Here is a 25,755-nt window from a genome sequence, read left to right on the forward strand (position 1 = left end):
CGGCTGCACTGCCGGCCATTACACACCGGGTGGCAGCATTGAGCTCCCCCGGGGCGGCACACGCCGCGGCACGGCTGCACTGCCGGCCATTACACACCGGGTGGCAGCATTGAGCTCCCCCGGGGCGGCACACGCCGCGGCACGGCTGCACTGCCGGCCATTACACACAGGGTGGCAGCATTGAGCTCCCCCGGGGCGGCACACGCCGCGGCACGGCTGCACTGCCGGCCATTACACACAGGGTGGCAGCATTGAGCTCCCACGGGGCCTCTGGGTACGGTTGAGGCAGCAGCCGCCAACCCCGCAGAGCCCCGCCGGCCAAGCCCGGACACGCCCCCCTCCCCCCCCCCCCCAAAGCCCCGCGCTGCCCCGCCGGTGGCCACCCCCCCAAGCCCCGCGCAGCTCCAGCGGCTGCTATAGAGAAACCCCCCAAAGCAGCAGAGACTGGCACTGACCTGGGACACAGCAGAAGAGCTCCAACCTCTAGCAGCCACAACCCTGCACTGAGCCACTTTAAGCATCGGGCGCCATGTTGTTGAGGGCGGTGCCACGCTGGGGGGGGCGGTGCCACGCTGGGGGGGGCGGTGCCACGCTGGGGGGGGGCGGTGCCACGCTGGGGGGGGCGGTGCCACGCTGGGGGGGGCGGTGCCACGCTGGGGGGGGCGGTGCCACGCTGGGGGGGGCGGTGCCACGCTGGGGGGGGCGGTGCCACGCTGGGGGGGGCGGTGCCACGCTGGGGGGGGGCGGTGCCACGCTGGGGGGGGCGGTGCCACGCTGGGGGGGGCGGTGCCACGCTGGGGGGGGGCGGTGCCACGCTGGGGGGGGCGGTGCCACGCTGGGGGGGGCGGTGCCACGCTGGGGGGGGCGGTGCCACGCTGGGGGGGGGCGGTGCCACGCTGGGGGGGGCGGTGCCACGCTGGGGGGGGCGGTGCCACGCTGGGGGGGGCGGTGCCACGCTGGGGGGGGGCGGTGCCACGCTGGGGGGGGGCGGTGCCACGCTGGGGGGGGGCGGTGCCACGCTGGGGGGGGCGGTGCCACGCTGGGGGGGGCGGTGCCACGCTGGGGGGGGGCGGTGCCACGCTGGGGGGGGGCGGTGCCACGCTGGGGGGGGGCGGTGCCACGCTGGGGGGGGGCGGTGCCACGCTGGGGGGGGGGCGGTGCCACGCTGGGGGGGGGCGGTGCCACGCTGGGGGGGGCGGTGCCACGCTGGGGGGGGCGGTGCCACGCTGGGGGGGGCGGTGCCACGCTGGGGGGGGCGGTGCCACGCTGGGGGGGGCGGTGCCACGCTGGGGGGGGCGGTGCCACGCTGGGGGGGGCGGTGCCACGCTGGGGGGGCGGTGCCACGCTGGGGGGGCGGTGCCACGCTGGGGGGGGCGGTGCCACGCTGGGGGGGGCGGTGCCACGCTGGGGGGGGCGGTGCCACGCTGGGGGGGCGGTGCCACGCTGGGGGGGGCGGTGCCACGCTGGGGGGGGCGGTGCCACGCTGGGGGGGGGCGGTGCCACGCTGGGGGGGGGCGGTGCCACGCTGGGGGGGGCGGTGCCACGCTGGGGGGGGCGGTGCCACGCTGGGGGGGGCGGTGCCACGCTGGGGGGGGCGGTGCCACGCTGGGGGGGGGCGGTGCCTGCGTTGTGACCTCACGCTCAGCGTTCCATGGGTTTTATTCCCCTCCAAGACAACACGTTGAGTTCTGAGCAGCTGAGGAGCCCTGGGGAACACCTGTACAGAAACGTTCCTCCAAGAGCTGTCAGAAAAACGTTCGTTCCGCCAGCACTGCCGGCCGTTACACACCGGATGGCAACATTGAGCTCCCCCGGGGCGGCACACGCCGCGGCACGGCTGCACTGCCGGCCGTTACACACAGGGTGGCAGCATTGAGCTCCCACGGGGCGGCACACGCCGCGGCACGGCTGCACTGCCGGCCGTTACACACCGGGTGGCAGCACTGAGCACCTCCCTGGGCGTGGGCAGCAGCCGGGCCCCCACCTGGCTTTTATTTTCCAATGCTAAAAGCCTTTTAGAAGCAGAGAGGGCAGACAGGGGTCGTTTCCAAAGCTTTCTTACGCACCAGTCACTCCAAGCCCTCCCTCTCCAGCTGCAAACCAGAGGTTTGCCTCCGCCTCGCCTCACCCCAGTACTTACACTTTTAAAGATAGTGTGGTCCCCTCGGAGAATTTTCAGCACTTTAGGGGGGGGCCCCCAGCCCTCGCTCACCTGCTCCTCTGCTGCAGCAGCCCCCTGCCCCACGTGGCAGAACCAGCCCACCCACAATCCCCCCACTCCCTTTGAGTCGCCCCCAAAAAGGCACAAAATAAAGCAAACTGCCCAGCCAGCACCTCCTGCCTTTCACAGCAAGGACTGAACATTGCAGCTTTGGCCAAGACCATCAGCCCAAAGGAAGGCCTGGGCCCTGAGGAACTAAATGCAAGTGAACTATCTGACACCACCACAGTCCTGTGAATGTTGCAAAGCAGTAGTGCATGCGGTATAATAATTCGAAAGTTAAGGGCTGCTCAAGCTTTACACAAAGTATCCTATTCAGTTTTGGGTTCCACTTAACACAAAGTAAAAGTATAAAAGGTCAGAGGGAAAGCCAACTCTACCTCTGAACTACAGCAAGAAATACTGGAATCAAGGGGCCCTTTCTTCTGCTACTAATAGATGAAGAGAACATGAAAACTGATGGGCTAAACCAACAGGGCAAGATTAGAATAACTAGTAGAGAGAACGGAAGATACAAAGCTTCAACTGCATCTGTTTAGCAACGACTCCTACCAGATAACTTCCATGCCATAACTTTGCTGATTTCAAACAAGCCAGCTGGTGAAGCGTCTCGCTCACAGGCGGCCGACGAGGAGACGTGCAGAAGGCAGAGGCGAGGGAACAAGTCCTGAGCTTTGCTGCAGGCTGTCCTGCGGCTTCCCCTACCGACTCTTTCCCGTACACCACCGCAGGAGTTGGGTGAATTTTGTCTCAAACCGGCTCCTAAGACAACCTCCGCTTTTTCCCTGGGTGCCTACGTGGGTGTTGCTTCATCTTTCCCTCACGCTCGGTACGGCATTCGGGTGCAGAGCAAGGCTCTGGACAGCCAAACCGAACTCCTGTGCTGAAGAAAAGGAAGCGGAAGCACAGGCTGAGCCCCTGAGCTCTAAACATTGACTGAGCCCCAGGAAATGCCTGCATGTGCTGGCTGCTGCCACCTCCTCGTTGCCCCGGGCCTGCTCATTGGAGGCTGCCTGGCAAAAGCACCTGCCCCCACTTTCCTCGGCGTTCTTTGAATACCCAGGTTGGAAACCTAAGAGGTAGCGTACTAATTGGAAAGCATGTTCCAGCGGGCGTGGCTGGAGGCTGGGCGCCGCCGCCGCTTTCTCTGCTCCCCGCCCCTCCTTTGCGCGGCCCCTAATCACGTGACGATCGCTGGGCGAGTCTGGGTGCTGCTGGGTTCGCCCTGGGATCGCTGGGCGAGTCTGGGTGCTGCCGGGTTCGCCCTGGGATCGCTGGGCGAGTCTGAGGGCATTGGGGTCAGCCTGCAAGAGCTGGGAGAGACAGGAGAACAGCTCGTGAACTGGGAGTAGACTGCTCCCGACCGCGGCAAATCGACACCCACCCCCCCCCCCCCCGCCGCTGGTGTTTCTCGGCCCCCCCCTCGCTGCCGCCCACCCTCAAACCCATAGCAGAGTCCTGCAGCAGGCACAGAGCAACTCCAGAGAGCAGCAGAGTCCACACTGAGCTCGCTGATGCGGAGCGGAGAAAGCAGAGGGGACGAGGATTACGCTGGCTAGGTCGGAGCCGACGGGGCGAGGGCGGCGCCATCTTGGGAAGGGCAGGCGCTGTCACGGGGAGGGCGACGCCATCTTGGAAAGGGCAGGCGCTGTCACGGGGAGATCGACGCCATCTTGGGAAGGGCAGGCGCTGTCACGGGTAGGGCGGCGCCATCTTGGGAAGGGCAGGCGCTGTCACGGGGAGGACGGTGCCGTCTTGGTGCCCTCACTTCCGTCTACATGCCCCCAGCCCTCCTTTCTCACCCTCTAAGGCCCTTGAGGTGCTCGCAGCTCGCCTTGAGATGCCGGGGGAGATGTGGCTGGGGGACCCTGGGACTGCAGGACACCCAATACCGGGGTGAGACCACCCCAATCCTGCGGGACCCCAAACCCTGGAACCCCCCCCGAGACCTCTAACACAACACCACCACTCCCCGCCCCCTCAGCTGCTTCAGGACCCTCCAGAGACCCCCCCGGAGACCCTCCAGAGGCCGCCAGACACCTCTCGATGCCCACAAAGCCCCTCTAGACGCCCCAGAATACCTCTCTGCGCCTCCCTGCAGAGGCCACTCACACCCTTGGCAGCAGGCGACAGCAAGCAGTACCTGGCCGTGCCCACAAGGTGGGAGCAGTGAGCAGAAGAGCCAGGGGCGCTAGGGACACCGAGACTCCAGCAGTGCCACACAGCAACCCACACGCTGTGGGGACCTGACACAGAGACCCCGAAACCACACTGAGGCACAGACCCCCCCACTCCTCCCTGACCCTCCAGACATGACCCAGGAGCCCCTCCAGAGGTCCCCAGACACCTCTAGATGCTCCCAGAACCCTTCACATGCCCCCAAATTCCCCTTTCATACCCCCAAGCCCACTTCAGATGACAGCAGACCCTCCTTAACAGGCCCCCAGCGCTCAGCAGGTCCGGTGCTGCTGTGCCTCGGGAGCAGATCAGCTGGTCTCCCTGCAGAGCTTTTTCCAGTCAATGAAAAAACAGCACACCACACACACACACACAAGACAATCCACTGTTTTAATTGAGAGACAGTTGCTATTTCTGCTTCAAACCACACCCCACACCCCCCCGTGGCTCTGCTCAGGATGTGCTTTTCTCCTCTAGAAGCCTTTCTACAGAACAGAGGGGGGTCACGTCAAGGCCTTTCTGCACACAAATCACTGCCCTTCTGCAATCTCTCAATAAGCAGCACCGCTGTTCCTCTGCTGGAACACCTCACACTCACTCTTACACTTTCCCAGGGCTTTCCCTCCCCTCCAAGAACGTCCTGGCATTTCAAACATTTGGCATTTCAGGTCTGCAAGCAGCCTTTGTGGGAGGCTGCCCTCACCCCTCCCTCACTGCTCCTCTGCTGTATCCTCGCCCACCCCGCTGTGGCATCACAGAAGGAAAGACAGCCGAGCGGCTACGCTCCTGTTCTTTTTATCACCCCGAGCCGGGGACAGCCTTCTGGGCAAGGTTTGCAGCTTCAGCACACAGCTGAGCTTTGCTCTCACCCATTAAACCCTTTGGTGGTTTCAGCTTCCCGAGGATGTGTCGGCACAAGTCCTTGTCGGGGCACCGCAAACAGGGAGAGACAAAGCTCCGAGATCCAGGAAGAGGACGGCTGAGCAGACACCCCTAAAGAGAGAAACTTCATCAGCTGAACCTCACACTTCTCCCAGCTTTGCAACAGCAAAGAACTTTGTGAACAACACAGTGGTGCTCCTAAGGAGGTCACCAGCTTGCAAGTTACAGGAGAAATAAAAACCTTTTTATTACAGAAGCACTGGCAAAAATTTACGGACAGGAACAGCAGACGAGCAAATTCTGCGATTGAGCTAACGATAGACATCAGGCCTAGGATCTGGCTACCCTGACAAAGGATGCCAACAGGACAGAGTGAGGCCTCAGCAGCACTCCCAAAAAGCCCCACAGAGAGCCACAGGCTCTGGCCCGTGCCCCACCTACGGGCCGGCCCTCCTGGCAGCAGCGCAACACCACCTCTTCAGGAGCCCAGGGACTGACCTCAGCCCCCTAAGGGCCAGGCAAGGTTGGTTCCTGTTAGCTGCCTAAAGCAGCCTCCCCAGCCCTGCTTACAGGGACCTTGGGCTGCTGCTGGGGACAGAAGGGGGATGGAGGGCTCCACAACTCGTCACACAGACCCCGAGCACAGGGCTGTTAAGCTGACAGGGTGCCAAGGGAACAGGCTGCCATGAAGGCACAGACCCAGGCCCTGAACTACAGGGTGGGTCACCTTGCCGCAGCAACACGACCCAGCGGCTTCGCTGCGTCCGACGAATAAAAGGAGGAAGTTCCACAGGAACAGAAGGGAAAACCTTTTCACTGTGTGTGCCAGAGCCCTGGAGCAGGCTGCCCAGAGAGTTAGTGGAGTCTCTGGAGACATTCAAAACCCGCCCCAGGTGATCCTGCACTGGCACAGGGGTTGGACCGGATGCTATTTTGGGGTCCCTTCCAACCCCTAACACTCAGTGATTCTGTGATTAGCTATGCTGGTGACAGAGTCTCACTGAGTGCTCTTTAAAATGTTTTTCTTTTCTTTCAGCCTAGGAGTTTCATATTTAAATAGACCTTCTGCTCTGTCTTCCCCCTTCCTTCTTCCATCTTGCGTCTAAACACTAGGAGAGCTTGATGAGCTGTATCCTGGGCGTCCCAACGTAACACATCTCAACTGCATACATGGATTTTGTAATCTTTTGCCCCATTGCTCGCACAGGGTGGATTAAGTTCATTACTTAGAGCTTGTCAGGACAGCTGTTGAAGTGTCCTGTGCAATGCAGGAGGAGTTGAATCCCATAGGAAACCACATTACTGTGCTTTGTCAGCCTGGTTATGGTCAGAAACCTCCTTCATTTTTTTTTCTCTTGAACAGATATATCACATGAGTCCCCAGAATTAATTTGCCTCTTCTCATAATTATTTCTTTAAAACTGTCTTAGAAGTGTCTCTGTCCTTCCCTCTCTCTAGATACTGGCCTCCTGAGCCCACGGCAGACTTGCACAGAGCTACTGCGAGCACCACTCTGCACGGCCTCTGGGGGGCTTTCAAGCACAGGCACCCCAGGAGAATCCAAACCTAACCTTGCAGCTGGCCTTAGAGCTCCTCTTTGGAAAACTGTCGCTGCCAGGGCCCACAAACCAACGTCCTCTGTCGGCAAACCGGATGTAAGGGCTGAAAAGTGTCAACGGAAACCGTAATCGGATGGCCCAGGAAGATCCTGCCGGTCTGAACACACCGGACCTGGAATGCACAAAGAAACTCTGTTAACAACTGCCTGTGTGTCTGCTCATAGCTTGAGGAGTAACAGAGCAGAACCAATTCCCAAAAGGTTTTCACTGCGTTCCCAGGGCAAGTAGAGGCTTGCTCTGGCTGTAGTTAATACCTAGAAATTCCTATCAAAATCTTTGCAGCACAACAAGAAAAAAACCAAACCAACCAAACCACAAACTGCTTTATATTATTAAGTAGGAACTCGAAAGCTTACAGGAACTGTGGGGATTTTTTTATGACAAATTATTCCTTTTCTTTTTTTCAGTGAGCAATTGGGTTTCCAACAGCTCCACATTCTGACACCAAAGCACCCCGCTCCGTGTCAGGGCTTGTGGCTGAGGCCGAATACAAATCTGCAACTGGTCCTCAGGCAAAGCAGTTAAGCTCCCTGAAAAAAAAGGAAAGAAAGCAAGAGTGAGTCAACCATAAAAACAAGACCTAACCAAACCCCCAAAGCCATTTTGTCAGGAAGTCGCCTCCACTATCACCCGCCACATGCTGAAATTCCCTTCCCCTGGGGCTCCTGCTTGGCCCACAGCTGGGGAACATAAAGCAAGGCACAGCCCTGTGGGTACCTGCTGCCCTGGAGCCACCAAAACCGGAGCACCCAGTCACTACCAATCCCACAGCAGACCCAAGATACAACAGGGACTCCATAGAGACTCCAAAACCTCACTGAGAACCCCCCAACTCCTTCAGGACCCCCACAGATTCTCCAACTTAGATGCCCACAAAACCCCTTTGGTTGCACCCAAACCCCCCATCTGAAACACCCAGCTCCACTTTAGGTACCCCCAGATGCTTCCAATGTCCCCAGACCCGCTGGTGGACCAGCCCAGAACCCCCTGACACTATCCCAGACCCTTTCAGGGGGCTCCACACCCCTTCTAGATGCCCACAAAACCCCTTCACACGCCAAAAGAAACCTTTACCTGCCTCCAAACCCCACGTGGGGGCCACTTAGCAGCGGGTGGCAGCAACCAAGTCTGTTGCTCTCACCAATTAAACCCTTTGGTGCTCTCAGCTCTCTGACCCTGTATCAGTGCAAGTCCTTGTCGGCCGGCACCTTCGTCCTGATCCAGGCGGAGAGAGAACTGCCAGGAACACAGCTTCGCCGCTCCGCTTGCGGCACGCCTGCTGCCGAGGGCAGCCTCGTCCGCAGCCTGCCCGAGAGGAACACGGCCCCCGGGGCCGGGGGACACACAAAAGCCTTCCACAAAGGAAACAAGGGAAGTCTCTTGGCCACTCTTCACGTGCCGAGTGCGATTGTCATGTGGAACACACCGCGGCATCTGGAACGAGTTTAAGTCCAGGTCTGTGGCAGCACAGAGGTTCCTGGAATATCCCGGTACATCGATCCACAGGAGGTTGTCTTTCGGTCCCCAGTCTGATGCTTGGCAGCACAGCCATCACACCATTTCTCTCGAGTGCTTTGAACTGACAATTCATACAGGAGAATAAAACCAAACAGGAGTAAGCAGCTTGGAAAAGAACTTTGATCATCACCGGGCCCAGCAAGAGGACACAGTCTCAGGCTGCACCAGGGGAGGTTTAGGCTAGAGGTTAGGAAGAGGTTCTGCACGGAGAGAGTGATGGCCCATTGGAATGGGCTGCCCAGGGTGGTGGTGGAGTCACCATCTTTGGAGGTGTTCAGGAGGAGACTGGATAGGGTGCCTGGTTGCTTGGTTTAGTTGATTAGGTGGTGTTGGATGATAGGTTGGACACGATGATCTTGAAGGTCTCTTCCAACTCGGTCTGGTCTATTCTATTCTATTCCGTTCCATTCCATTCCAACACCATCTAATCAACTAAACCACGGCACTGAGTGCCTCATCCAGTCTCTTTCTAAACACTTCCAGTGATGGTGACTCCCTGGGCACCACCTCCCTGAGCAGCACATTCCAAAGGCCAATCTCTCTTTCAACCTGCTCTATTCTATTCTATGAAGACCTTCTTCCTAACATCCAGCCTAAACCTCCCCTGGCACAGCTTGAGACTGTGTCCTCTTGTTCTGGTGCTGCTTGCCTGGGAGAAGAGACCAACCCCCACCCGGCTACAACCAGAACCGAGGGGACTGCAATCCTTGCAGCTTCAGCTTTCCTTCTCTGCTACTTCTTTTTTCAGATGGATTGTTTTTCAAAGGGACTGCTGGACAGCAGAACAGGATGGATGGCTGGGCCCCAAGAGCGGTGGGGAACAGAGTTAAACCCAGCCGGTGGCCGGCCGGGCACAAGTGGTGTTCCCCAGGACACCCCTTGTGAGAGAGTGAGTCCAGAGAAGGGCCACAAAGCTGGTGAGGGGTCTGGATAACAAGCCTTATGAGGAGTGGCTGAAGGAACTGGGACTGTTTAATCTGCAGAAGAGGAAGCTGAGGGAATTAAGGCATGGTCTGGCTTCAGCTCTCAACTAGTTCCACGTTGAGCAAGGACAGCTTGTACTCACAGAAGGCACTGGCTGCTTGGGTTCAAGGTTCCTGCAGAGCTCAGGCTATCTCTCTTCATTAGTGAGGTCGTCCTGTCACCTAGGCAGAGAGAAGAAAATGCAGCTATGAAATGAGACCACTGGAATCGTGAGACTCGTTCTGTGTGCGACTCCAGGAGAATCCAAACCTAACCTTGGAGCTGCCCTGAAGAGCTCCTCATAGCTTGAGGAGTACCAGAGCAGGAACAATTCCCAAAAGGTTTTCACTGCATTCCTAGGGCACTTGAAGGATTGCCCTGGCTGTAGTTAATACCTAGAAATTCCTCTCAAAATCTTTGCAGCACAGCAAGGAAATTGATGGATGGGAAGGCAATATGTACTTACACGTTAGGCAAGAATTGGCTTTGCAAACTAACCTCTCTAACTGTTGGATATGCACTGAACTTCCTCGAGGCCAAATGAGGACCCCTTTATTTGGGGAAGCCTCAATGAATTGGACTTGGGGGGCATCAGACTGGGTGACTACATCCGAGAGTAACTTCCACAAGTGTCAGCATGGGAAAGATAGCTCAGAAAGCCTGGGTCCAAAGTTTGCCTTAAGAAAATATAGTACAGGAATATACTGTTGGCTGTGAGAAAGGGGGGAACTGATGAACAGAAAAGTCTCATTAACAGAACCACAGAGTTGATAAGAATTTTCCGCTTGTTAGCTGAAATGCTGGGACGCAGGGAGGGGGAGAGGGGCTGGCAGACAGCCTTTGGATAGAGAAGGAATAACAGGATTTGTCAGTGATTCACTTCTGTTAGTCTTGGACAAGATGCTCTTTTGGATAAGACAAAGGACACCTGCATGATATGTGTACTTCTGCTCTTTTAGATAGATAAGCTTTGTATAGATAGGCAGCATCTGGACCTCTGTCATTATAGACAGATAACTTTTTGTATAAAAGTTTGCCCAAACCTCTCTGAAGACACACAGCTCTTTTGAAATGATCCTACCTGTGTCAGGCGCCAGAATAGAAGCACGATACAAGAGACTTACTGAGTCTCTTGTGTGTCTTTCTCTAAGTCATTATCAACGCTGTTTGCAGCACAAACCCAAACCCAAACCCACCCCGAGACACCCCCAGCTCCCACGGCAGCCTGCAGAGACCTCCCAAAGGGTCCGTCGGAGGTGCCCAGCTGCCTCTCCACGACCCTTGACCCTTTCAGATGGCCCCACGAGAACTTTACGTATCCCCAGACCCTTTTAGGTGTCCCCAAGACCTCCTCCGTCACCCCCAAAAGCCCTGCCGATGGCCCCAGACCACCTTCAGACGCCGGAAGGAACACACCTGGGAGTCCCGGGCCGGCAGCGACACCGGGACGGGACCCGCTGCGGCGCAGGCGCCGTGTCCATAGCGACCACCGGGACGCTGCCCCCCTGGCGCGAGCAGAGCCGGGCTAGGGCGCAGGCGCTGGATCCATAGCGACGGTCGAGTCAAGCTCTCCGCCCTCCGCTCTTCCCCTAAGAATTTTCGAGCATTCAGCGCAGTTAGGCTGCAGAAATTAGATCCCCCGGGGCGGCAGACGCCGCGGCACGGCTGCACTGCCGGCCATTACACACAGGGTGGCAGCATTGAGCTCCCACGGGGCCTCTGGGTACGGTTGAGGCAGCAGCCGCCACCCCCGCAGAGCCCCACCGGCCAAGCCCGGACACGCCCCCCCGCCCCCCCCCCCCCGAAAAGCCCCGCGCTGCCCCGCCGGTGGCCACCCCCCCCAAGCCCCGCGCAGCTCCAGCGGCTGCTGTAGAGAAACCCCACAAAGCAGCAGAGACTGGCACTGACCTGGGACACAGCAGAAGAGCTCCAACCTCTACCAGCCACAACCCTGCACTGAGCCATTTTAAAGCATCTGGCGCCATGTTGTTGAGGGCGGTGCCATGCTGGGGGGTGGGGTTCAGGCTGGGGGGCGGTGCCACGCTGGAGGGGGGCGGTGCCACGCTGGGGGAGGCGGTGACACGCTTGGGGGGCGGTGCCACGCTGGGGGGGCGGTGCCACGCTGGAGGAGGGCGGTGCCACGCTGCGGGGGCGGTGCCACGCTGGGGGGGCGGTGCCACGCTGGAGGGGCGCGGTGCCACGCTGCGGGGGCGGTGCCTGCGTTGTCACCTCACTCTCAGCTTTCCATGGGTTTTATTCCCCTCCAAGACAACACGTTGAGTTCTGAGCAGATGAGGAGCCCTGGGGAACACCTGTACAGAAATGTTCCTCCAACAGCTGTCAGAAAAACGTTCGTTCCGCCAGCAGGCAGCTCTGGCTTCAGAGCAAAAGCCTTCTGTGATCATTCTGTTTAGCTCAGCACCAGCTGCAGCCGTCAGTATTACCAAACTACACAGTAATGGCCTCCTCCCAGTGCCCTCCCGGTCCCAACAGTTTCCTCCCACCAAAGGACTGGCAGAGAACTGGAAGTGACTGGAAAGAAACTGGGAGTGACTGGGAGGGCACGAGGTGGAATCTGGGAGGGAAGGAGGAGGAAACTGTCAGAGACTGAAAGAAAACTGGGAGGAAACTGGTAGAGACTAAGAGGTAGTGGAGGCTCAAGTGGGAGGCACTGGGGAGAACTGTGAGAGAGCTCCGAAGGAACTGGAAGGGACTGGGAACAACTGGGAAAAAAGTCCCACAGAGGATCCTAAATGGGCCCAAACGGCCCCAAAGTAAACAGAGCCCAAACTGGGGTGATCTGGACCAATGGAGCCAGTGGAAGCACTTCCCACCTAAACTGCACTGACCAAAGAGAGCGCGGCTCTGCTTTCCCACTCCGGGAAATCTGCCACGCTGCAAGATGAGAAGGAGACTGGGAGGGATTGAGCTTCTCCAGCACGGAGGCGAGCGTCCTTCTGTCTCGCGCTTCAGGCTGTTTACTGCAGTCAGCTCTTCTTTATCATCAGACCGTTCTTCCGTCGTCAGCAGCCTGTTGTTCTTTCCTGTCCTGAAACCTTCCATAGATACTTTCTGCTTTCCTCCAGGCAGAGTCCAAGGGCATGATATTGAACACATCCAAGTGCCAGGTTCTACACATTACCACAACAACCCCAGGCATTGCTACAGGCTGGGGTCAGACTAGCTGGAGAGGAACCAGGCAGAAAGGGACCTGAGGGTGCTGGTTGACACCAGCTGAACATGAGCCAGCAGTGTGCCCAGGTGGCCAAGAAGGCTAAATACATCCTGGCCTGCATCAGGAACAGTGTGGCCAGCAGGAGCAGGGAGGTCATTCTGCCCTGTGCTCAGCACTGGTCAGGCCACACCTTGAGTTCTGTGTCCAGTTCCTGGGCCCCTCAGTTTAGGAAAGATGTTGAGATGCTGGAAGGTGTCCAGAGAAGGGCAACAAAGCTGGGGAGGGGTCTGGAGCACAGCCCTGTGAGGCAAGGCTGAGGGAGTTGGGGTTGCTTAGCCTGGAGAAGAGGAGGCTCAGGGGAGACCTTCTTGCTCTCTACAACTACCTGAGGGCAGGTTGTAGCCAGGTGGGGGTTGGTCTGTTCACCCAGGCACCCAGTACCAGAACAAGAGGACACAGTCTCAAGCTGTGCCAGGGGAGGTTTAGGCTGGAGGTGAGGACAAAGTTCATCCCAGAAAGAGGAATTGGCCATTGGAATGTGCTGCCCAGGGAGGTGGTGGAGTCCCCATCCCTGGAGGTGTTCCAAAAAAGAACTGGATGTGGCACCTGGAGCCATGGTTTAATTGTGAGGAGGGGATAGGGATGCAGACATAGGAGGGAACTGATGAGATCTGAGGTCTCTTCAAACCTGGTTGATTATGTGAGACTGGGAGGTACTAGGAGGAACTGGGGGTTACTGGGAAGTACTAGAAGGTACTGGGAGGCTGTGGAAGGACTCTGGGGGGGGAGGGTTACTGGGGGGGAGTGAGGGGCACTGGAGAACTATAAGGGTTAACTGGGAGGTACTGGGAAGGGCTCTACATGGCACTGGGAAGAACTCAGAGACTGTGGAAAGACTTTGGGGCGGCCTGGAGGGGCTCAGGGGGGCACTGGGGGTCATGGGGAGATACTCCCAGTGCTCCCCCAGTTCCTCCCAGGGACCCCTAGTGCTCCCAGTTGGGTTCCCACTGCTTCCACTTGTGTCCCAGGGCTCCAGCAATGCCTCCACCTGGCCCAGGTATGTCTCCCAGTGCCTCCTGGTCCCTACTGGTCTCCTCTACTGGGACAGGAGTAGAAGGGATTGGGAGGTACTGGGAGGGACAGGAATAAACAGGGAGGGACTGGGAGGGGACTGGGGAGGGAGTGGGACAGTGTCGGAGGGGACATGGAGGGACAGGGAGGGGACATAGTGGGAATGGACTGGGAGGGCACTTTCACAGCTGGCTCCCAGTTTTGTCCCAGTTGGGTTCCTGCTGCTTCCAGTTGTCTCCCAGGGCTCCAGGTCTGACTCCAGGTGCTGCAGGTATGGCTCCCAGACTCTCCCAGAAACTTCCAGCCCCTACCAGTCTCCTCCCAGACTGGGAAAGGTGTAGGAGAAAATGGGATGGACTGGGAGGCTGTAAAGGGCTGTGGCGAGGAGGGCGCGTGCGCGGAACCGGACCCGCTGCGGCGCAGGCGCCGTATCCATAGCGACCACCGGGACGCTGCCCCTCTGGCGCCAGCAGAGCCGGGCTAGGGCGCAGGCGCTGTGCCCATTGCAGCAGTGTCATTACACAGGCGGGGCGGGATTGAGCACTTCCCTGGGCGTGGGCAGCAGCTCGGCTCGGCCCTGCTCAGAATCTTTTCTATTTACATTACAAACCACAACGCGCACACCCCACTGTTTTGAATTTGCATGACACAGGCTCTGCTTATAGCTCAAGCCCCTCTGTGGCTTCTGTTTTTCAATTCTCTAAGCCTTTAAAAAGGGCAGACAGGGGTCGTTTCCAAAGCTTTCTTACGCACCATCACTCCAACCCCTGCCTCTCCAGCTGCAAACCAGAGGTTTGGCTCCGCCTCGCCTCACCCCAGTGCTTACAGTTTTGAAGATTTCGTGGTCCTCTCTGAGAGTTTTCAGCACTTTAGTGGGGGGCCCCCAGCCCTCGCTCACCTGCTCCTCTGCTGCAGCAGCCCCCTGCCCCACGTGGCAAAACCAGCCCACCCACAATCCCCCCACTCCCTTTGATTCACCCCCAAAAATGTCACAAAATAAAGCAAACTGCCCAGCCAGCACCTTGGTGAGGTCAGAACCGCCTTGGTACCCCCAGTCCCGTTCACATGTCCCCAGACCCCTTTTGTCACAATCTGAAGCCCTGGAGGTGCACCCAGCTTACCTTTAGAGGCAGGGGGAGCCGAAGCTGGGGCCTCCCAGGGCTGCAGGTACACTAAAACCCAGAGTGAGACCTCCCCAGCTCCTGCAAGACCCCAAAACCTGGAACCCCACAGAGATGCCTGACCCTAAACCCCACCACCTCCCCCCAGTCTCCATCAGGACCCTGCAGAGGCCCTCAGAACCATTCAGATACCCCCAAATTCCCTTTTCATACCCCCCAGGCCCACTTTAGATAACAGCAGACCCCTGTAACAGACTCCCAACACAGCAGGTCTGGGGAGGTCCTCCACCTCTGCCTGGGGAGCAGCTTTGCTGAGCTCCCTTCCAGGCTTTTTCCATTCCAAGAAAAAACAACACACCACAAGCACACACAAAGTTTTAATTGAGAGAGACACAGTTGATATTTCTATTTCCAGTTCAAACCCTCTGTGGCCTGCTCAGGCTGTGCTTTTCTATTCTGGAAGCATTTCAAGATAACAGAGATCCAGGGGGAGTCAGATCAAAGCCTTGCTGCATACAAATCACTGTCCTGCAATCTCCTGCTAAACAGCACCGCTTTTCCTCTGCTGGAACATCTCACACTCACACTTTCCCAGGGCTTTCCCTCCCCTCCAAGAACGTTCTGGCATTTCAAACATTCAGGTCTGCAAGCAGCCTTTGTGGGAGACTGCCCCCACCCCTCCCTCACTGCTCCTCTGCTGCACCCTTACCACCCCCACGTGGCATCACAGAAGGAAAGACAGCTGAGCGGCTACGCTCCTGTTCTTTTTATCACCCCGAGCTGGGGACAGCCTTCTGGGCAAGGTTTGCAGCTTCAGCCATTGGCTGAGCTTTGCTCTCATCCACTAAACCCTTCGGTGGTTTCAGCTTTCTGAGCCTGTGTTGGCACAAGTCCTCATCAGGGCACTGCAAACAGAGAGAGACAAACCTTTCTTCTGTCCAAGAGATCCAGGAAGAGGATGGCTGAGCAGACACTTCTAAAGAAAGTAACTCACCTAAATCTCACATTTGTCCCAAGTTTGCAACAACAAAACACTCTGTGAACAACAGAGCGGTGCTCCCACGGTGGTCACCAGCTTGCAAGCTACAGCAGAAATAAAAACCTTTTTATTACAGAAGCACTGGCAAAATTTTACAGACAAATAAGTGCTGTGATTGAGCTAAACTGTTCCCTGAAGAATCCCCCCGGTGTTTAGGAGGGTTAAAAAGTGCAAAGAACGTCCACAACAGATGCTTAAGCCTAGAAACAAGCCAGGATGCCTGCAAGGGAAGGAGCAGTTGCTCCATGTGAAGACATGATGAGAAGCTTTGGAGAGTTTGATTTGAGTCTGCCCTCTCACCTGATTGCCTGGCACGTGGACTAACTGAAAACTGGTCCTTAGTGTCCCTGCTGAATACTGCTTCCATACCACTTAAAATTTCCTTCCAACTCATTAAAAGCACGGAGGCATCACATAAGAGCAACAGAACAAAAATTATTCTCTCCCAAAGAAGAGGATCACTGGGAACACAAATTCACCCTTACACCTGTGGCATGTTCACCCTGAGCACAGAAAAGCTGTCCAGAATCGAAGCAAAATGGACTTCAAACGGACACAGTAAGAGCTGCGTGGTACCTCAACCATTTTGCACTAGTGCAAGTGACAATCCACATGGAAGAAGGACGGGATTCTTGCACAACAGGACTGCAGCTCATTATGCCAGGAGACATAAACAGGCAAAAAATCACCTGAGGCAGGCCTTTGATACAGCTTGTGGCAGCTGAAGGCTAGTCTGAGTGTGCTTTCCACATGAAGAATATCTGAAGGAGCAGGACAAGAAGTGATGATACACAGCAGTGCTACGTTCTGTCTGCCTTGACAAAGATTGCCAAAAGGACAAAAGAAGGCCTTGGTAGTGCCAATTCCTCCCTGCCCGAGGGAAAGAGGGATGCCCCCAGCCGGCCCTCCTGGCTGCAGCACAACACCACCTCTTCAGGAGCCCAGGGACTGACCTCAACCCTCTAAAGGTTTGTTCCTGTTAGCTGCCAAAAGCAGCCTCCCTAGCCCTGCTTACAGGGACCTGGGGCTGCTGCTGGGGACAGAAGGGGACAGAACGGCACAGAAGGCTCCATAACTCGTCACACAGGCCCCGAGTGCGGGGCTGTTAATCTGACAGGGTGCCAAGGGAACAGGCTGCCATGAAGGCAGAGACCCAGGCCCTGAACTACAGGGGGGTCACCTTGCCGCAAGACGACTAAGCGGCTTCCCTGTGTCCGTCCAATCAAAGGAGGGGCAAGCCGAGCTCCCACCCCACTCGAGGCCTCCAAGGAGACTGCCGTGGAACCGCCCAGAGCCCCTCGTTCCCTCCTGGGAAGCCTAAGCTAAGCTACAGCCTTTTCTAAGGGACCTAAAGGACAAGCAGACTCAGGCACACAGAGGCAAGAGGGGCCACACACACAGCCCTTCCCAAGAGAGGGAGCAAGCTCTGGGCAGCCACTGGTGGGGCAGGCATCCTTAACCCCGAGCAGGAGAGCAGAGGGTCAGACCTGGCCCCCCCGGGGATACATGCAGGTAGAGGGGCCTCAGGATGCCAATCGTTGTGACATGCCCCAAGTACAGGGCGTCACGCTGGCCAGGCCGCCAGCAGCCGAGAAACTGTTTAAAGGGCCCTCCCCTGCTTACAGGGGGGGCTGGGGTCCAGGCAGCTACACTTCCCCCCATACGGGCCGAGACGCCGGCTCGGACCCTCCTTACAGGGTTGCCAGTCTCCGTGCAGCCAAGGAGCTAGGTGGCAAAACGCCTACAACAGCAAAAGCAAAGACCGAGCCCTGCTTACAGGGAGGTCGCCCAGCACAAAGCCAACCAGGGCACCCTAACGGTGCTGGCAAAGATCTTGTGTTACCACAGCCAAATTGAGAGGGAGGTCTCATTGCCCAGGGCGCCTTGCCCATGTCCTGCTCTTCAGCCGGACGCCGCTCCTCTTGCCTCGCCGCCTCTTGATCCGCCGTATGTTGCCTCGCCGCCTCTTGCCTCCGCCGTATGTTGCCTCGCCGCCTCTTGCCTCCGCCGTATGTTGCCTCGCCACTCCGCAGCGGGCCTCTTCTTCCTTCTGTGCCAGCCACTGCCAAGGAATGAGGATAGAGTTAGGCCTCAGTAGTGCCAGTTGCTCCCCGCCCGAGGGAAAGAGGGAAGCCTCCAGCCCCGCAGGCAGCTCCCCATGGGCACCCCCCGGCCAGCTACCCGCCCGCAGACACCCCCAGCTCTGCAAAGTCTTCCCGCTTTCGCTCGACTCACCCAAGCGGCGCACGGCACACTTCCGGTCGGGACCGCAGACGGGCGCCGCAGCAGACGCCCTGGGCAATGGAGCTGGGCATGCAACGCAGCGGCCAGAGCGGCTGCACGACCCTGCTTACAGGGGGCTGGAGCCGCCGCTGGCATTTCAAAGCGCCCGGGATGCCAGGGCACTGACCGGGCCCTGACTTACAGGGCGGCCCTGGTCCCAAAAGGCCCACGGAGGCTCCTTCTCTCCGCTTCAGGGGCATCTTGACCCACACCCCGCTAGCCGGGGGGGGGTGCCCCACACAGGCTGCCAGCTGAGCGCAAAGGCACTCGGACCCCGACCCCTCTTACGGGCGGGTCGAAACCCAGGGAGCTGAGAGCTTGGCCTGGCCCCGCAGCTACAGGAAGACAGCAGCCAGGCAGTGGGGCATCAAGGCCAAAGGCCGGGGGGCTGTGGCCCCAGCCCCGAAGACGGGGTGGGGCGGGGGGGAACAACACGCTAAGATAAGCCCCACACACTCCCTGGCCCCATGCCTCTGAAAGGCCGGGACCAGATCTACCCGCCCAGATTACAGGGGGGGTCCCTCCTTGAACCTCCCGCCGGACACCGGCAACACACTTCCCTGCCTACAGGGCGGTCGCTCTCGGCCCGGCACTCCCAAAAAGCCCCACGGAGAGCCACGGGCTCTGGCCTGCGCCCACTTACGGGCCGGCCCTCCTGGCTGCAGCACAACACCACCTCTTCAGGAGCCCAGGGACTGACCTCAACCCTCTAAGGGTTTGTTCCTGTTAGCTGCCAAAAGCAGCCTCCCCAGCCCTGCTTACAGGGACCTTGGGCTGCTGCTGGGGACAGAAGGGGACAGAACGGCACAGAAGGCTCCATAACTCGTCACACAGGCCCCGAGTGCGGGGCTGTTAATCTGACAGGGTGCCAAGGGAACAGGCTGCCATGAAGGCAGAGACCCAGGCCCTGAACTACAGGGGGGTCACCTTGCCGCAAGACGACTTAAGCGGCTTCGCTGTGTCCATCCAATCAAAGGAGGGGCAAGCCGAGCTCCCACCCCACTCGAGGCCTCCAAGGAGACTGCCGTGGAACCGCCCAGAGCCCCTCTTTCCCTCCTGGGAAGCCTAAGCTAAGCTACAGCCTTTTCTAAGGGACCTAAAGGACAAGCAGACTCAGGCACACAGAGGCAAGAGGGGCCACACACACAGCCCTTCCCAAGAGAGGGAGCAAGCTCTGGGCAGCCACTGGTGGGGCAGGCATCCTTAACCCCGAGCAGGAGAGCAGAGGGTCAGACCTGGCCCCCCCGGGGATGCATGCAGGTAGAGGGGCCTCAGGATGCCAATCGTTGTGACATGCTCCAAGTACAGGGCGTCACGCTGGCCAGGCCGCCAGCAGCCGAGAAACTGTTTAAAGGGCCCTCCCCTGCTTACAGGGGGGGCTGGGGTCCAGGCAGCTACACTTCCCCCCATACGGGCCGAGACACCGGCTCGGACCCTCCTTACAGGGTTGCCAGTCTCCGTGCAGCCAAGGAGCTAGGTGGCAAAACGCCTACAACAGCAAAAGCAAAGACCGAGCCCTGCTTACAGGGAGGTCGCCCAGCACAAAGCCAACCAGGGCACCCTAACGGTGCTGGCAAAGATCTTGTGTTACCACAGCCAAATTGAGAGGGAGGTCTCATTGCCCAGGGCGCCTTTCTCCTGTCCTGCTCTTCAGCCGGACGCCACTCCTCTTGCCTCGCCGCCTCTTGCCTCCGCCGTATGTTGCCTCGCCGCCTCTTGCCTCCGCCGTATGTTGCCTCGCCGCCTCTTGCCTCCGCCGTATGTTGCCTCGCCGCTCCGCAGCGGGCCTCTTCTTCCTTCTGTGCCAGCCACTGCCAAGGAAGGAGGACAGAGTTAGGCCTCAGTAGTGCCAGTTGCTCCCCGCCTGAGGGAAAGAGGGAAGCCTCCAGCCCCGCAGGCAGCTCCCCATGGGCACCCCCCGGCCAGCTACCCGCCCGCAGACACCCCCAGCTCTGCAAAGTCTTCCCGCTTTCGCTCGACTCACCCAAGCGGCGCACGGCACACTTCCGGTCGGGACCGCAGACGGGCGCCGCAGCAGACGCCCTGGGCAATGGAGCTGGGCATGCAACGCAGCGGCCAGAGCGGCTGCACGACCCTGCTTACAGGGGGCTGGAGCCGCCGCTGGCATTTCAAAGCGCCCGGGATGCCAGGGCACTGACCGGGCCCTGACTTACAGGGCGGCCCTGGTCCCAAAAGGCCCACGGAGGCTCCTTCTCTCCGCTTCAGGGGCATCTTGACCCACACCCCGCTAGCCGGGGGGGGTGCCCCACACAGGCTGCCAGCTGAGCGCAAAGGCACTCGGACCCCGACCCCTCTTACGGGCGGGTCGAAACCCAGGGAGCTGAGAGCTTGGCCTGGCCCCGCAGCTACAGGAAGACAGCAGCCAGGCAGTGGGGCATCACGGCCAAAGGCCGGGGGGCTGTGGCCCCAGCCCCGAAGACGGGGTGGGGTGGGGGGGAACAACACGCTAAGATAAGCCCCACACACTCCCTGGCCCCATGCCTCTGAAAGGCCGGGACCAGATCTACCCGCCCTGATTACAGGGGGGGTCCCTCCTTGAACCTCCCGCCGGACACCGGCAACACACTTCCCTGCCTACAGGGCGGTCGCTCTCGGCCCGGCACTCCCAAAAAGCCCCACGGAGAGCCACGGGCTCTGGCCTGCGCCCACTTACGGGCCGGCCCTCCTGGCTGCAGCACAACACCACCTCTTCAGGAGCCCAGGGACTGACCTCAACCCTCTAAGGGTTTGTTCCTGTTAGCTGCCAAAAGCAGCCTCCCCAGCCCTGCTTACAGGGACCTGGGGCTGCTGCTGGGGACAGAAGGGGACAGAACGGCACAGAAGGCTCCACAACTCGTCACACAGGCCCCGAGTGCGGGGCTGTTAAGCTGACAGGGTGCCAAGGGAACAGGCTGCCATGAAGGCAGAGACCCAGGCCCTGAACTACAGGGGGGTCACCTTGCCGCAAGACGACTAAGCGGCTTCCCTGTGTCCGTCCAATCAAAGGAGGGGCAAGCCGAGCTCCCACCCCACTCGAGGCCTCCAAGGAGACTGCCGTGGAACCGCCCAGAGCCCCTCGTTCCCTCCTGGGAAGCCTAAGCTAAGCTACAGCCTTTTCTAAGGGACCTAAAGGACAAGCAGACTCAGGCACACAGAGGCAAGAGGGGCCACACACACAGCCCTTCCCAAGAGAGGGAGCAAGCTCTGGGCAGCCACTGGTGGGGCAGGCATCCTTAACCCCGAGCAGGAGAGCAGAGGGTCAGACCTGGCCCCCCCGGGGATGCATGCAGGTAGAGGGGCCTCAGGATGCCAATCGTTGTGACATGCCCCAAGTACAGGGCGTCACGCTGGCCAGGCCGCCAGCAGCCGAGAAACTGTTTAAAGGGCCCTCCCCTGCTTACAGGGGGGGCTGGGGTCCAGGCAGCTACACTTCCCCCCATACGGGCCGAGACGCCGGCTCGGACCCTCCTTACAGGGTTGCCAGTCTCCGTGCAGCCAAGGAGCTAGGTGGCAAAAGGCCTACAACAGCAAAAGCAAAGACCGAGCCCTGCTTACAGGGAGGTCGCCCAGCACAAAGCCAACCAGGGCACCCTAACGGTGCTGGCAAAGATCTTGTGTTACCACAGCCAAATTGAGAGGGAGGTCTCATTGCCCAGGGCGCCTTTCTCCTGTCCTGCTCTTCAGCCGGATGCCACTCCTCTTGCCTCGCCGCCTCTTGCCTCCGCCGTATGTTGCCTCGCCGCCTCTTGCCTCCGCCGTATGTTGCCTTGCCGCCTCTTGCCTCCGCCGTATGTTGCCTCGCCGCTCCGCAGCGGGCCTCTTCTTCCTTCTGTGCCAGCCACTGCCAAGGAAGGAGGACAGAGTTAGGCCTCAGTAGTGCCAGTTGCTCCCCGCCCGAGGGAAAGAGGGAAGCCTCCAGCCCCGCAGGCAGCTCCCCATGGGCACCCTCCGGCCAGCTACCCGCCCGCAGACACCCCCAGCTCTGCAAAGTCTTCCCGCTTTCGCTCGACTCACCCAAGCGGCGCACGGCACACTTCCGGTCGGGACCGCAGACGGGCGCCGCAGCAGACGCCCTGGGCAATGGAGCTGGGCATGCAACGCAGCGGCCAGAGCGGCTGCACGACCCTGCTTACAGGGGGCTGGAGCCGCCGCTGGCATTTCAAAGCGCCCGGGATGCCAGGGCACTGACCGGGCCCTGACTTACAGGGCGGCCCTGGTCCCAAAAGGCCCACGGAGGCTCCTTCTCTCCGCTTCAGGGGCATCTTGACCCACACCCCGCTAGCCGGGGGGGGTGCCCCACACAGGCTGCCAGCTGAGCGCAAAGGCACTCGGACCCCGACCCCTCTTACGGGCGGGTCGAAACCCAGGGAGCTGAGAGCTTGGCCTGGCCCCGCAGCTACAGGAAGACAGCAGCCAGGCAGTGGGGCATCACGGCCAAAGGCCGGGGGGCTGTGGCCCCAGCCCCGAAGACGGGGTGGGGTGGGGGGGGAACAACACGCTAAGATAAGCCCCACACACTCCCTGGCCCCATGCCTCTGAAAGGCCGGGACCAGATCTACCCGCCCTGATTACAGGGGGGGTCCCTCCTTGAACCTCCCGCCGGACACCGGCAACACACTTCCCTGCCTACAGGGCGGTCGCTCTCGGCCCGGCACTCCCAAAAAGCCCCACGGAGAGCCACGGGCTGTGGCCTGCGCCCACTTACGGGCCGGCCCTCCTGGCTGCAGCACAACACCACCTCTTCAGGAGCCCAGGGAATGACCTCAACCCTCTAAGGGTTTGTTCCTGTTAGCTGCCAAAAGCAGCCTCCCCAGCCCTGCTTACAGGGACCTTGGGCTGCTGCTGGGGACAGAAGGGGACAGAACGGCACAGAAGGCTCCATAACTCGTCACACAGGCCCCGAGTGCGGGGCTGTTAAGCTGACAGGGTGCCAAGGGAACAGGCTGCCATGAAGGCAGAGACCCAGGCCCTGAACTACAGGGGGGTCACCTTGCCGCAAGACGACTTAAGCGGCTTCGCTGCGTCCATCCAATCAAAAGAGGGGCAAGCCGAGCTCCCACCCCACTCGAGGCCTCCAAGGAGACTGCCGTGGAACCGCCCAGAGCCCCTCTTTCCCTCCTGGGAAGCCTAAGCTAAGCTACAGCCTTTTCTAAGGGACCTAAAGGACAAGCAGACTCAGGCACACAGAGGCAAGAGGGGCCACACACACAGCCCTTCCCAAGAGAGGGAGCAAGCTCTGGGCAGCCACTGGTGGGGCAGGCATCCTTAACCCTGAGCAGGAGAGCAGAGGGTCAGACCTGGCCCCCCCGGGGATGCATGCAGGTAGAGGGGCCTCAGGATGCCAATCGTTGTGACATGCCCCAAGTACAGGGCGTCACGCTGGCCAGGCCGCCAGCAGCCGAGAAACTGTTTAAAGGGCCCTCCCCTGCTTACAGGGGGGGCTGGGGTCCAGGCAGCTACACTTCCCCCCATACGGGCCGAGACGCCGGCTCGGACCCTCCTTACAGGGTTGCCAGTCTCCGTGCAGCCAAGGAGCTAGGTGGCAAAACGCCTACAACAGCAAAAGCAAAGACCGAGCCCTGCTTACAGGGAGGTCGCCCAGCACAAAGCCAACCAGGGCACCCTAACGGTGCTGGCAAATATCTTGTGTTACCACAGCCAAATTGAGAGGGAGGTCTCATTGCCCAGGGCGCCTTTCTCCTGTCCTGCTCTTCAGCCGGACGCCACTCCTCTTGCCTCGCCGCCTCTTGCCTCCGCCGTATGTTGCCTCGCCGCCTCTTGCCTCCGCCGTATGTTGCCTCGCCGCCTCTTGCCTCCGCCGTATGTTGCCTCGCCGCTCCGCAGCGGGCCTCTTCTTCCTTCTGTGCCAGCCACTGCCAAGGAAGGAGGACAGAGTTAGGCCTCAGTAGTGCCAGTTGCTCCCCGCCTGAGGGAAAGAGGGAAGCCTCCAGCCCCGCAGGCAGCTCCCCATGGGCACCCCCCGGCCAGCTACCCGCCCGCAGACACCCCCAGCTCTGCAAAGTCTTCCCGCTTTCGCTCGACTCACCCAAGCGGCGCACGGCACACTTCCGGTCGGGATCGCAGACGGGCGCCGCAGCAGACGCCCTGGGCAATGGAGCTGGGCATGCAACGCAGCGGCCAGAGCGGCTGCACGACCCTGCTTACAGGGGGCTGGAGCCGCCGCTGGCATTTCAAAGCGCCCGGGATGCCAGGGCACTGACCGGGCCCTGACTTACAGGGCGGCCCTGGTCCCAAAAGGCCCACGGAGGCTCCTTCTCTCCGCTTCAGGGGCATCTTGACCCACACCCCGCTAGCCGGGGGGGGTGCCCCACACAGGCTGCCAGCTGAGCGCAAAGGCACTCGGACCCCGACCCCTCTTACGGGCGGGTCGAAACCCAGGGAGCTGAGAGCTTGGCCTGGCCCCGCAGCTACAGGAAGACAGCAGCCAGGCAGTGGGGCATCACGGCCAAAGGCCGGGGGGCTGTGGCCCCAGCCCCGAAGACAGGGTGGGGTGGGGGGGAACAACACGCTAAGATAAGCCCCACACACTCCCTGGCCCCATGCCTCTGAAAGGCCGGGACCAGATCTACCCGCCCTGATTACAGGGGGGGTCCCTCCTTGAACCTCCCGCCGGACACCGGCAACACACTTCCCTGCCTACAGGGCGGTCGCTCTCGGCCCGGCACTCCCAAAAAGCCCCACGGAGAGCCACGGGCTGTGGCCTGCGCCCACTTACGGGCCGGCCCTCCTGGCTGCAGCACAACACCACCTCTTCAGGAGCCCAGGGACTGACCTCAACCCTCTAAGGGTTTGTTCCTGTTAGCTGCCAAAAGCAGCCTCCCCAGCCCTGCTTACAGGGACCTTGGGCTGCTGCTGGGGACAGAAGGGGACAGAACGGTACAGAAGGCTCCATAACTCGTCACACAGGCCCCGAGTGCGGGGCTGTTAATCTGACAGGGTGCCAAGGGAACAGGCTGCCATGAAGGCAGAGACCCAGGCCCTGAACTACAGGGGGGTCACCTTGCCGCAAGACGACTTAAGCGGCTTCGCTGCGTCCATCCAATCAAAGGAGGGGCAAGCCGAGCTCCCACCCCACTCAAGGCCTCCAAGGAGACTGCCGTGGAACCGCCCAGAGCCCCTCTTTCCCTCCTGGGAAGCCTAAGCTAAGCTACAGCCTTTTCTACGGGACCTAAAGGACAAGCAGACTCAGGCACACAGAGGCAAGAGGGGCCACACACACAGCCCTTCCCAAGAGAGGGAGCAAGCTCTGGGCAGCCACTGGTGGGGCAGGCATCCTTAACCCCGAGCAGGAGAGCAGAGGGTCAGACCTGGCCCCCCCGGGGATGCATGCAGGTAGAGGGGCCTCAGGATGCCAATCGTTGTGACATGCCCCAAGTACAGGGCGTCACGCTGGCCAGGCCGCCAGCAGCCGAGAAACTGTTTAAAGGGCCCTCCCCTGCTTACAGGGGGGGCTGGGGTCCAGGCAGCTACACTTCCCCCCATACGGGCCGAGACGCCGGCTCGGACCCTCCTTACAGGGTTGCCAGTCTCCGTGCAGCCAAGGAGCTAGGTGGCAAAACGCCTACAACAGCAAAAGCAAAGACCGAGCCCTGCTTACAGGGAGGTCGCCCAGCACAAAGCCAACCAGGGCACCCTAACGGTGCTGGCAAATATCTTGTGTTACC

At 59.9% G+C, this 25,755-nt stretch overlaps 2 long non-coding RNA genes across 2 annotated transcripts; both read right to left on the reverse strand.

Moving 5' to 3' along the window:
- Nucleotides 1–4,775: 4,775 nt before the first annotated feature.
- LOC137448418 (uncharacterized) lies at nt 4,776–9,563 on the reverse strand. The gene is made up of 5 exons (XR_010989081.1): nt 9,485–9,563; nt 7,975–8,479; nt 7,257–7,430; nt 6,853–7,012; nt 4,776–5,392 (listed from the first exon to the last, which is right to left on the reverse strand). It is a non-coding gene; the product is annotated as an uncharacterized lncRNA (long non-coding RNA).
- Nucleotides 9,564–15,110: 5,547 nt separating this feature from the next.
- Nucleotides 15,111–16,829, reverse strand: LOC137448419 (uncharacterized). Its single transcript, XR_010989082.1, has 2 exons — nt 16,477–16,829; nt 15,111–15,831 (listed from the first exon to the last, which is right to left on the reverse strand). It is a non-coding gene; the product is annotated as an uncharacterized lncRNA (long non-coding RNA).
- Nucleotides 16,830–25,755: the final 8,926 nt, after the last annotated feature.

The sequence above is a fragment of the Melanerpes formicivorus genome, unplaced genomic scaffold (assembly GCF_026170545.1).
Source record: "Melanerpes formicivorus ecotype bairdi unplaced genomic scaffold, bMelFor1.0.p_v2 SCAF_24, whole genome shotgun sequence".
Classification (NCBI taxonomy): domain Eukaryota; kingdom Metazoa; phylum Chordata; class Aves; order Piciformes; family Picidae; genus Melanerpes; species Melanerpes formicivorus.